The following is a 12,147-nucleotide window of genomic DNA, read 5'->3' as shown; positions in this document are numbered from 1 at the left end:
AAAAAAAAAAAATTTTTTTTTTAAATCTTAGAGGAGAACACAGGCAACAACGTCTTTCACCTCAGCCGCAGCAACTTCTTACTAGGCGTGTCTCAGGAGGTAAGGGAAACAAAAGCAAAAATAAACTATGGGACTTAATCAAGATGAAGAGCTTCTGCACAGCAAAGGAAACAACCAACAGAATGGGAGAAGATATCTGCAAATGGCATATTAAATGGTTAGTATCCAAAATCTATAAAGAATTTATCACAATACCCAAAAAACAAATAATCCAGTGAAGAAATGGGCAGAAGATATGCATAGACACTTTTGCAAAGAAGACATCCAGATGGCCAACAGACACATGAAAAGATGCTCAACGTCACTCATCATCAGAGAAATACAAATCAAAACCACAATGAGATACCACCTCACACCTGCCAAAATGTCTATAATTAACAAAGAACCCTTTTGCACTGCTGTTGGGAATGCAAACTGGTGGCAGCCACTCCAGAAAACAGTATGGAGTTTCCTCAGAGGATTCAAAAAAGCTGCTTCAAATGAGCACATGCACCCCTGATGCTATAGCAACACTATCAGCAATAGCCAAAGTATGGAAAGAGCCCAAATGTTCATCAGCTGATGAATGGATAATGAAGACGTAGTGTGTGTGTGTATGGTGTGTGTGTGTGTGTGTGTGTGTGTGTGTGTGTGTAAGTACTCCACACAATGGAATACTAACTCAGCAATGAAAAAGAATGAAATCTTACCATTTGCAACAACGTGGGTGGAACTAGAATGTATTGCTAAGCGAAATAGGCGGAAAAAGGCAAGTATCATATGATTTCACTACTGTGGAACGTAGGAAACAGAACCGATGAACACAGGGAAAGGGAAGGAAAACTAAAAACAGAGGGAGGCAAACCATAGGAGACTCTTAAATACAAAGAACAAACTAGCAGTTACTAGAGGGGAGGTGGGTGCAGAATGGGCTAAATGGGTGATGGGTTATTAAGTAGAACACTTGTTGGGTGAGCACTGGGTGTTATATTTAAGTGATGAATCACCGGGTTCTACTCCTAAGACCAATACTACACTGTATGTTAAGTAACTTGAATTTAAATAAATTTTTTTTTAAAGGCTAAAAAATAGAGAGCTTTGAGTAGGTAGTTGAATTTTTTCTCTTTGCATGATTTCTATAAATCAAATTCACTTGTGTATAAAGACTAATGTCTAATAACCTTTTCATTATTAAATTACTATTAGCAAGTATGTGTTAATGCTTTTAATTGCAAATTTACAAAAATCTAGCTTTTCTTATGATAGAATGTTAATTATCTTCTGCTGCTTAACAAATTACTCCGAAGACTTTAAGCCACTACCATTTTTTATCTGACACTTTCTATGAGTCCAGAATATGGAAACAGTTTAGCTTAAGGACTCTGGCTCACAGTTTCTCATGAGTGTGCAGTTAAGCTGTTAGGGCTACAATGTCATCTGAAGGTGCAACTAGAGTAATATTCCCTTCCTAAGGTCACTCTTGTGGTCGTTGCTAGGATTTAGTTCCTCACAGGCCGGTGAACTCAGGGCCTCAGTTTTTCATTGACTGTTGTCTGGAGACCTCTACATAGTATACCTCACTACTTCTCATGTGCCTTATCCTTACAGTGAGCAAGATGGAAGCTACAGCTTTTTTGTAACTAATCTCAGAAAGTGGCGTCCTATCACTTTTGCTGTATTCCATAATTAGTTAAAAACTAATCACTTGGTCCACCCCATATTCAAGGTTGAGAAGATTGCATAGTGGCATGAATACTTTGTGCCATCTTAGAAGTTGTCTGAGTGGCAAAATTGTTTACTAGTTCCCAGCTTCACATACAGTATAGTCCACTGTCTTGGTAAGAGTCTTGAACTTCACACTAACCAATCCTGAACCAATCCTGAACCAATCCATATGCCCATGGGATTGCTATAAACTAACCCCATCATTCTGGCAAGGGATGGGGGTGAGAGAAGAGGAATTTCTTACTGATCTAGACCCATCACAGCCTTCCCTCAACTGAATATGAGTTGGGTCTATTCCACATAAACCACTACTGCTATGTAATGAGGAAAAATGGAATATATTGGGAAGACAACACAGTGTTCCCAAAAGCTACCAAAATATTTTAGGTGTTTTCTTCAAACTGTCCTTTTTTTGCTTCACAGGTATAATCCATGAAGACCAAATAGAAGATGAACTTCTATTCATCATTTCTGGAATTCTAGCTACATAGTGATCTGGTGGTGACTGATAACTAGCTTTGTTCCAAGAAAGACCTTTATCTTCTTAGATTTCAGCCCCCTGCTTCCCAGTTCCTAACTGTACAGTGACTTCCCCCACATAGAGGAGAACCATTATTCCAACAAGGATAACTAAGTACTTGTATCCCTAACTATAAGACACAGTATTTTTATTTATTTGAAAATGAAAAATGAGGTTTTAAGTTGAAATTTTAATAAATCTAAGTGACCTTATTTTTTTCTGGATGATTCTAGCCATTGTATCAGTTCACAAAACAATTGAGAAAATTCTCATTTTGGCCTCCTGGTCTAAACTCTAGATTTTAAGAATAATAAAGAGGTCAATAAATGCAATCTAAGATGAAGCCCTTTGGAAGTCTTGTCATTATGTTTATTTATTTTTAAATGTTTATTTTTGACAGAGTAAGCAGGAGAGGGATAGACAAGAAGACAGAGAATCCCAAGCAGACTCTGTGCTGACAGTGGGGCTTAATCCCCAAACCATGAGATCATGACTTGAGCTGGTATCTCAAGGGCCAGATGCTTAACCACCTGAGTCACTGAGGTATCCCTAGTCATTATTCTTTTAAAGAAACTGTGCTATAAAATGGTCCTGAGCAATTTAGTTAACCCTACAAGTCCAAAACAGGAGTATCTCAGAATTTTTTGGACTCCCAAAGAAATAAAAAATTAAAAGGAAATTGTAATTTATTTTCAAGAGACAATCTCTGGAATTTATACCGCTTTTTTCAAAATGTCTATCAAGCATGCAAGTTAGCAAGGCCTTCAGACCAGTTAAGGGGGGCTCAGTTTGGGAAGCTTTACCGGAGGGCCAAGAAACAAAATAAGATCTATTCCCTTGGACACTAGAGGAAATGAAAGCTAATAGTCCAACCATGGAAAGGGTCCAAAAAGCAGCCTCATAGGGTGGGGAACATAGTGGATGAGAATCTACAGTAATCAATATAGTGTGGTATTGATAGGCACAAAGATCAGTGAAGCAGAGGGTCAGGTGGGAAGATGGCTGAGTAGGAGGACCTTAAGCTTGCCTTGCCCAAATATACAACTAGATCGTACTCACATCAGTGTAAATAACCCAGAAAATGACCCAAAGACTGACAGAATAAATTCCATAATTACATAAATGGTAGAGAAGAGGCCAAATCAAAGAAGGTAGGATGGTCTGGGAGTGAAATGAACCAGGCCTTTCACACTGGGGAGTCCATGAATGTGGAGGACAAATCCCCATATATGCATTTGAAAGTGAGAGGGTCCAAATGTCTTGAGTTCTTAAAACCATTGAGACTTAAAGCCTGGAATTTTAAAAATCAGCAAGCTCAAGTCTGGGAGAGACTAGATGGCTTTAGGAAGCAGAGTCCCTGCCCTTAGCACAACAGGGGTGCCTGGGTGGCTCAGTCAGTTGAGCATCCAACTCGATTTCAGCTCAGGTCATGATCTTGCAGTTGTGTGGTTGAGCCCTGTGTTAGGTTCTGCACTGAGCATAGAGCCTGCTTGGGATTCCTTTCTGCCCCTCTCTTTCTCAAATAAATAAAAATAAACATTGAAAATAATTTTTCAAGACAGCACAACAAACAGCCTATACAGATACAGCACAAAACCAGCAGTTTGAAAAATGCCAGAGGTAGACAGATGGAGAGTGATTTGTTCATCTCAGAGCATGGCCTGGAGAGACAGGGATCACCGGCAGACCCCCTTCCAGGACAAAAGAGCTGGCAGGTGCCATTCCCCTCCCCACCCCCAGCATAAACAACAGCTACCTGCAGGAACTAGTGCAGTGTGGACACTCGTTACCTAACTTAATTACACCAAGCCCCACCCTTCACATTTCGGATCCACCTTTCCAGTCATGGCCGCCTTAGTTCAGTCACTGCGAGGCCCCTCCCCCAGAAGACCAGTGGAAATTCTGCCAACACTGTATCTCCTGACTGGCACCTTGTGCAGAACTCTGTTCTCACAGGTGCAGGTCTCATTTCACAAGCAGACCACCACACACCTTTTTAGATACTGCCCACAGTACACAAAAAGCCTCTGTAGACAAGTGGACTGAAGGAAAAAGAGGCCAACACTCAACAGCAGAGCATACACAATACTCCCAGGAAACACTCTCTGAAGCACCAGGCCCTGGGAAACAGGCACTACAGGACCTCTTCTTTATAAGGCTATTATCTTTAAGAGCAAGAGAAGCAGCTGACTTGCCTAACACAAAGAAACAGACTCAGGAAGTCAGACAAAATGAGATAGAGAAATAGTTCTCAAATGAAATAATAGGACCAAACCACAGCAAAAGATCAAAGTGAAACAGACAAAAGTGATATGCCTGATAGAGAATATAATGATTTTAACAATACACACTGGACTTTAGACGAGTGGAGGGCATCAGTGAGACCCTTAACACAGAAATAAAAAGCAGCTAATCAGGGATCGAGACCACAATAAATGAAATGAAAAATACACTTGATTGGGTGGCTCAGTCGATAATTTCAGCTCAGGTCATTACCTCACAATTTGTGGGTTTGAGCCCCACATTGACCTCTCTGTTATCAGCACAGAGCCTGCACAATAAGTATTTCTGTAGGGAAAAAAAAATCAGTCAAGGGATTCACAAAATGAAATAATGTGAAATATGATACCATATACCTAAAACATGGAGGGGAGAGGACTAAAGAATGGGTTTGAACTTAAGTGACCATCAACTGCTATATGCAGAAGATATTATATATAAACCTAGTGTTAACTACAGATCAAAAACTAGCAATAGATATGCAAAGAATAATGGGAAAGGAACTCAAGTATATCACTGAAGAAAGCCAACAAAGTACAAAAGAGCAAGAGGAATCAGAGAAAATCTATAGAAACAACCATAAATAAGTAATACAATGGCTATAAATACATACCTATCAATAATTACTTTGAATGTAAATGACCAAACACTCCAATCAAAAGACATAGGGTGACAGAGTGGATTAAAAAAAAAAAAAAAAACCAAAAAAAAACCAAGATCCATCTGTATGCTACCTACAAGAGACTCATTTCAGACTGAAAAACACTGCAATTTGAAAGTGGGGGATAGAGAAACATTTATTATGCAAATGGATGTCAAAGAAAGCTCAGGTAGCAATACTTAGACAAAATACACTTTAAAACAAAGTCTATAACGAGACAAAGAAGAATACTATATACTAAGAAAGGGGATAATGCAACAAGAGAAATATAATTGTACATATTTATGCACCCAGCATGGGAAACCCCAAATACATAAAAACAAAAAGGAAGGAATTGATATTAATATAGTAACAGTAAGGGATGTTAACACCCCACTCAAACTGATGGACAGACCATCCAAACAAAATCAACAAGGAAACAGTGGATTTGAATGACACATTGGACTAGATTTAACAGACATATTCAGAACATTCCATCCTAAAACAGCAGAATCCCCCCTGCCTTTTTTTTTCAAGTATATATGGAATGTTCTCCAGAATAGATCATGTTAGGCCACAAAATAAGTCTCAACAAATTAAAAAATAAATATATCAAAGTCCTATCCTGCATCTGTCCTACCACAACAGTATGGAACTAGAAATCCATGACACAAATCTGGAAAGAACACAAATACATGGAGTTAAATAACATGCTACTAAACAATGAATCAGTCAACCAAGAAATCAATGAAGAAATAAAAAATGACGTAGAAACAAATGAAAATGAAAACATTCCAAAATCTCTGGGATACAGCAAAAGTAGTTCTAAGAGGGAAGTTTACACCAATACAGGCTTACCTCAAGAAGCAAGAAAACTCTCAAACAACCTAACCTTAAAACACCTAAAGGAACTAGAAAAGAAGAACAAACAGAACCCCAAACCAGTAGAAGGAAGGAATTGATAAAGATTAGAGGAGAAATAAATGAAATAGAAACTTAAAAAACAACAGAACAGATTATTAAAATCAGGAGTTGGGGGGCGCCTGGATGGCGCAGTCGGTTGAGCGTCCGACTTCAGCCAGGTCACGATCTCGCGGTCCGTGAGTTCGAGCCCTGCGTCAGGCTCTGGGCTGATGGCTCAGAGTCTGGAGCCTGTTTCCGATTCTGTGTCTCCCTCTCTCTCTGCCCCTCCCCCGTTCATGCTCTGTCTCTCTCTGTCCCAAAAATAAATAAAAAACGTTGAAAAAAAAATTAAAAAAAAAAAAAAATCAGGAGTTGGTTCTTTGAAAAGAACAACAAAATTTATAAACTTTTAGGGGCGCCTGGGTGGCTCAGTCGGTTGAGCGGCCGACTTCGGCTCAAGTCATGATCTTGCGGTCCGTGAGTTCGAGCCCTGCGTCGGTCTCTGTGCTGACAGCTCAGAGCCTGGAGCCTGTTTCAGATTCTGTGTCTCCCTCTCTCTGACCTTCCCCCGTTCTTGCTCTGTCTCTCTCTGTCTCAAAAATAAATAAATGTTAAAAAAAAAAAATTAAAAAAAATTTATAAACTTTTAGCCAAGCTCATCAAAATAAACAAAAGAGAGGACCAAAACAAAGTCACTAATGAAAGAGGAGAAATAACAATGAACACCTCAGAAATACAAACAATTGTAAATTCTATTACAATACAATAATTCTATTATGAAAACCTATATGCCAACAAAGTAGACAACTTAGAAGAAATGTATAAATTCCTAGAAATATATAACCTACCAAAACTAAAGCAGGAATAAATAGAAAATTTGAACAGATCTATTACCAGCAATGAAACTAAATCATTGATCAAAAAATTCCCAACAAATACAAATCCAGGAGCAGACAGCCTCACAGGCAAATTCTACCAAACATTTAAGGAAGAGTTAATACCTGTTCCTTTCAAACTATTCCAAAAAATACAAGAGGGAAGAAAACTTCCAAATTCATCCTATGAGGACAGTTATCACCTAATACCAAAACCAAATCAAGATGCCACAAGAGAACTACAGGCCAGTATCTCTCATGAATATGCATGCAAAAATCCTCAACAAATTTTAGCAAACCCAATCCAACAGTACATTAAAAAAAAAAAATCATACACCATGATCAAGATAGATGCAAGAGTGGTTCAATATTTGCAAAACAATGTAATACATCAATAAGAAAAAGGATAAAAACCATATGATCATTTCAACAGATGCAGGAAAAGCATTTAACAAACTACAATTCATTCATGATGAAAACCCTCTGCAAAGTAGGTCTAGAGGGAACATACCTCAACAATGACGGTCATATATGAAAAACCCATGGCCAACATCATACTCACAGGTAAAACTGGGTTTTTCCCTAAGAGCAGGAATAAGACAAGGATGTCCACTCTCACCACTTTTATTCAACATAGTACCGTAAGTCCTAGCCACAGCAATTAGACAACATAAAGAAACCAAAGACATCCAGATTGGTAAGGAAGAAAGAAAAGTTTCACTATTTGCAAATGTCATGATGGTATATATAGAAAATCCTGGACTCCACCAAGAAACTACTAAAATTAATGTATGAATTCAATAAAGTCACAAGATGCAAAATCAATGTACAGAAATCTGTTGCATTCACATACACTAATAATGAAGCAGCAGAAAGAGAAATTAAAAAAACAATCCCATTTACAATTTCCCCATAATAATAAAAAAATATCTAGGAATAAACTTTACCAAAAAGATGAAAGACCTGTACTCTGAAAACTATAAAATACGGATGAAAGAAATTGAAGATGACACAAAGAAATGGAAAGACACGCCATGCTCATGGGTTGGAAGAACAAGTATTGGTAAAATGTCTATCCTACCCAAAGCAATCTACACATTTTATGCAATCCCCATCAAAATACCTATAGCGTTTTTCACAGAACTAGAACAAACAATCCTGAAATACGTTATGAACCACAGATGACCTTGAATAGCCAAAGTGTTCTTGAAAAAGAAAAAAACTGAAGGTTTCACAATTCCAGATTTTGTTATATTGCAAAGCGGCAGTAATTAAAGCAGTATAGTACTGGCATAAAAACTGACACATGATCAATGGAATAGAAGAGAAAACACAACTATATAGTTAATTAATCTTCAACAACAGAGGAATGAATATGCAATGGGAAAAAGACAATCTCTTAAAGGGTATTGGGACAAAGCATATTGGGTATTTTTCACAGTCACATGCAAAAGAAAGTAACTGGACCACTTTCTTACACCACACCCAAAAATAAAATGGATTAAAGACCTAAATTTGAGACCTAAAACCATAAAAATCCTAGATGAGAGCACAGACAGTAATCTCTCTGACAATGCTCATAGCTACATTTTTCTAGATATGTCTCCTGAGGCAAGGGAAATAAAAACAAAAATAAACTATTGGGATTACATAAACCTAAAAAGTTTCTGCACAGCAAAGGAAATAGTTAAGAAAACTAAATGACAACCTACTGAGCCAGAGAAGATATCTGCAAATGGCATTTCTCATAAAGGGTTAGTATCCAAAATACATAAAGAACTGATGCAACTCAATACCCACAAAACAATACAATGAAAAAATGATAAGACATGAACAGACATTTCTCTAAAGACATCCAGATGGCCAAGAAACACACGAAAAGACACTCAACAGCACTCATCATCAGCTAAGTGCAAATCAAAACCACAAGAAGGTATCACCTCATATCTGTCAGAATGGCTAACATCAAAAACACAGGAAACAACAAGTGTTGGCAAGGATGTGGAGAAAAAGGAACCCTCTTGCACTGCTGGTGGGAATGCAAATTGGTGCAGCCACTGTGGAAAACAGTATGGACGTTCCTCAAAATATTAAAATTGTAATCCAGTACTTGCACTACTGGGTATTTACCCAAAGAATACAAAAACACTCATTCAAAGGGATATATACACCCCTATATTTATTGCAGCATTATTTGCAATAGCCAAACTATGGAAGCAGCCCGTGTGTCCATCAATAGATGAATAGATAAAGAAGATGTGGTATATGTATGCAATGGTATATATTATTCAGCCATTAAAAAAAGAATGAAATCTTGCCATTTGCCATGACATGGATAGGGCTAGAGCATATAATGCTAAGTGAAGTAAATCAAAGAAAGACAAATACCCTATGATCTCACTCCTCTGTGGAAGAAACAAAAGAAGCAAAGAAGGAAGAAAAAGAAAAGGAGAGGCAAACCAACAGATTCTTAACTATAGAGAAGAAACTGATAGTAACAAGAGGGGAGATGGGTGAGCAGATGGGTGAAATAGGAGATGAGGATTAAAGAGTACACTTATCATGGTGAAATAAAAGATCCATGGAACAGAATTGAGAGTCTAGGAATAAACCCTCATATTTATGGTCAATTAATTTGCAATGGAGAAAGGGTGGTCTTTTCAACAAACAGTGCTGGGTTGTCTGATATCAGATGCAAAAAAGATTAATTTAAACCCTTGCCTACCACTATATGTAAAAATAAATTGGAAATCGATCAGAGACCTAAATATCAGAGCTGGTAGTATAAAATTTTAGAGCAAACAGGAGAAAACTTACATGACATTAGTTTACAATGAGAGGTGTTAAATACAATGTCAAACATACAATCCATACAGAAAACTTTAAATTAGACTTTATCAAATGTAAGAGGAAGGAAAACTTTCAAACTCCTTCTATGAGGCCAGCATTACCCTGATAACAAAACTGAAGACACTACAAAAAAAACAAACAAACTACAAGCCAGTGTCAATGATGAAATACATGTAAAAACCCTCAACAAAATATTAGCAAACCAAATTCAACAATACATGTAAAAAGTCATTCACCACAGCCAAGTAGGATTTATGCCAGGGATGAGAAGGTGGTTGAATATTTGCAAATAAACCTTACACATCACATTAATAAGAAAAAGGATAAAAACCATAGAATCATTCCAATAGATGCAAGAAAAACATTTGACAAAGTACAACATCCATTCATGAGAAAGATTCTCAACAAAGTAGGTTTAGAGGGAACATATCTTAACATAACAGAAGCCATATGTGAAAAACCCACAGCTAACATCATACTTAATGGTGAAAAACAGCTTTTCCTCTGAGGTCAGGTCAAGACAAGGATGTCTACTCCCACCACTGTTATTCAATATAATACTGAAAGTCCTAGCTGAAGCAATCCAACAACATAAGTAAATAAAAGACATCCAGATCAGCACAGAAGAGGTCAAATTTTCACTCTTTGCAGATGACATAATACTATATCTAGAAAATCCCAAAGACTCCACCCCCCCCCCAAAAAAAAACTATTAGAACTCATAAACCAATTCAGTAAAGCTGTAGGGTACAAAACTTATAGAAATCTCTACACTAATAATGAAGTAGAAGAAAGAGAAATTAAGGTAATAATCCCATTTATTTATTTATTTTTTTTTTTTTTTTTTTAGGTAATAATCCCATTTAAATGGCACCAAAAAGAATAAAATAATGGTAGGTCTTTCACCTCCTCCTTGGTTAACAAGGTGAAAGACCTGTACTCCAAAAATTATAAAACATTGATGAAAGAAATTGAAGGCCACAAAAATGGAGAGATATTCCATGCTCATGGTTTGTTAGAATTTGTACTGTTTAAATGTCCATACTACCCAAAGCAATCTACAGATTCAATGAAATCCCTATGAAAATACCAACATTTTTCACAGAGCTATAACAAATAATTTTAAAATTTGTATTGAACCACAAAGGCCATAAATAGCCAATGCAACATTGATAAAGAAGAACAAAGCTGGAGGTATCCTAATTCCAGATTCAAGATATACTGCAAAGCTATAGTAATCGAAAGAGTGTATCAGTACTGGCACAAAAACAGACAAATAGATCAATGGAACAAAATAGGCCAGAAATAAACCTATGCTTATATAGCCAATTAATCTACAACAAAGGAGGCAAAAATATACAATGGAGAAAAGACAGTCTTTTCGATAATGGTGCTGAGACAACTGGACAGCTACATGCAACAGAGTGAAACTAGACCCATACTCACGCATACACAAATTAGACTCAAAATGGTTTAAAGACCTAAATGTGAGCCCTGAAAACTCCTAGAAGAAATCATAAAGAACCATAAAGAAACCATAAAACTCCTAGAAGAAAATACAGGCAGTAATCTCTCTGACATCACCTTTAGCATCTTTTTCTAGCAGTGTCTCCTCAGGCAAAAGAAAAAAAGCAAAAATAAACTACTGGGACTACACCAAAATGAAAAGGCAACCTACTGAAGGGAAGAAGATATTTGCAAATGATATATCCAATAAGGGGTTAATACCCAAAATATATGAAGAACTTGTCCAACTCAGCACCAAAAACTCAAAACAAAACAAAACAAATTCCAATTAAAAATGGCCAAGAGGGATGGTTGGGTGGCTCAGATTAAGCATTTGACTTGGGCTCAGGTCATGATCTCACAGTTTTTGAGTTTGAGCCCCATGTCGGGCTCTGTGCTGACAGCTCAGAACCTGGAGCCTGATTCAGATTCTGTGTGTGTGTGTGTGTCTCTCTCTCTACCCATCCCTGCTCTCTCTCTCTCTCTCTCTCAAAACTAAAGGTTAAAAAAAACTAATAAAATAAAATGTTTAAAAAATGTTTTAATGTTTATTTTTGACAGAGAGTGACAGAGCATGAGCGGGGGAGGGGCAGAGAGAGAGGGAGACACAGAATCCAAGGCAGGCTCCAGGCTCCAAGCTGTCAGCACAGAGCCCGACGTGGGGGTCGAACACATGGACCATAAGATCATGACCTGAGCCGAAGCTGGACGCTCAACAAACTGAGCCACCCAGGCACCCCATAAAATAAGGTATTTTTTATTTATTTATTTATTTTTGGGACAGAGAGAGACAGAGCATGAACGGGGGA

General features: G+C 37.5%; 1 protein-coding gene across 3 annotated transcripts in view; it reads left to right on the top strand.

Moving 5' to 3' along the window:
* The window catches only part of RPAP2 (RNA polymerase II associated protein 2), a 99,169-nt gene extending 96,542 nt beyond the window's left edge, over positions 1-2,627 (top strand). The window contains exons 13-14 of one of the 3 annotated variants that reach the window (XR_008418643.1): positions 1,648-1,877; positions 2,188-2,627. The gene's annotated coding sequence lies outside the window, so the exon portion shown is untranslated. Of the gene's footprint in view, positions 1-31; positions 1,252-1,647; positions 1,878-2,187 lie in introns of those variants that run through there. The other 2 variants (XM_019437935.2, XM_053892528.1) reach the window with 2 other exon arrangements.
* The last annotated feature ends 9,520 nt before the right edge of the window (positions 2,628-12,147 follow it).

This window comes from Panthera pardus, unplaced genomic scaffold (assembly GCF_024362965.1).
Source record: "Panthera pardus isolate Hobbes unplaced genomic scaffold, ASM2436296v1 HiC_scaffold_11, whole genome shotgun sequence".
NCBI classification, from domain to species: Eukaryota; Metazoa; Chordata; class Mammalia; order Carnivora; family Felidae; genus Panthera; species Panthera pardus.
Note: the sequence above shows the minus strand (reverse complement) of the source record. Positions and strands in the feature narration are given on the sequence as shown.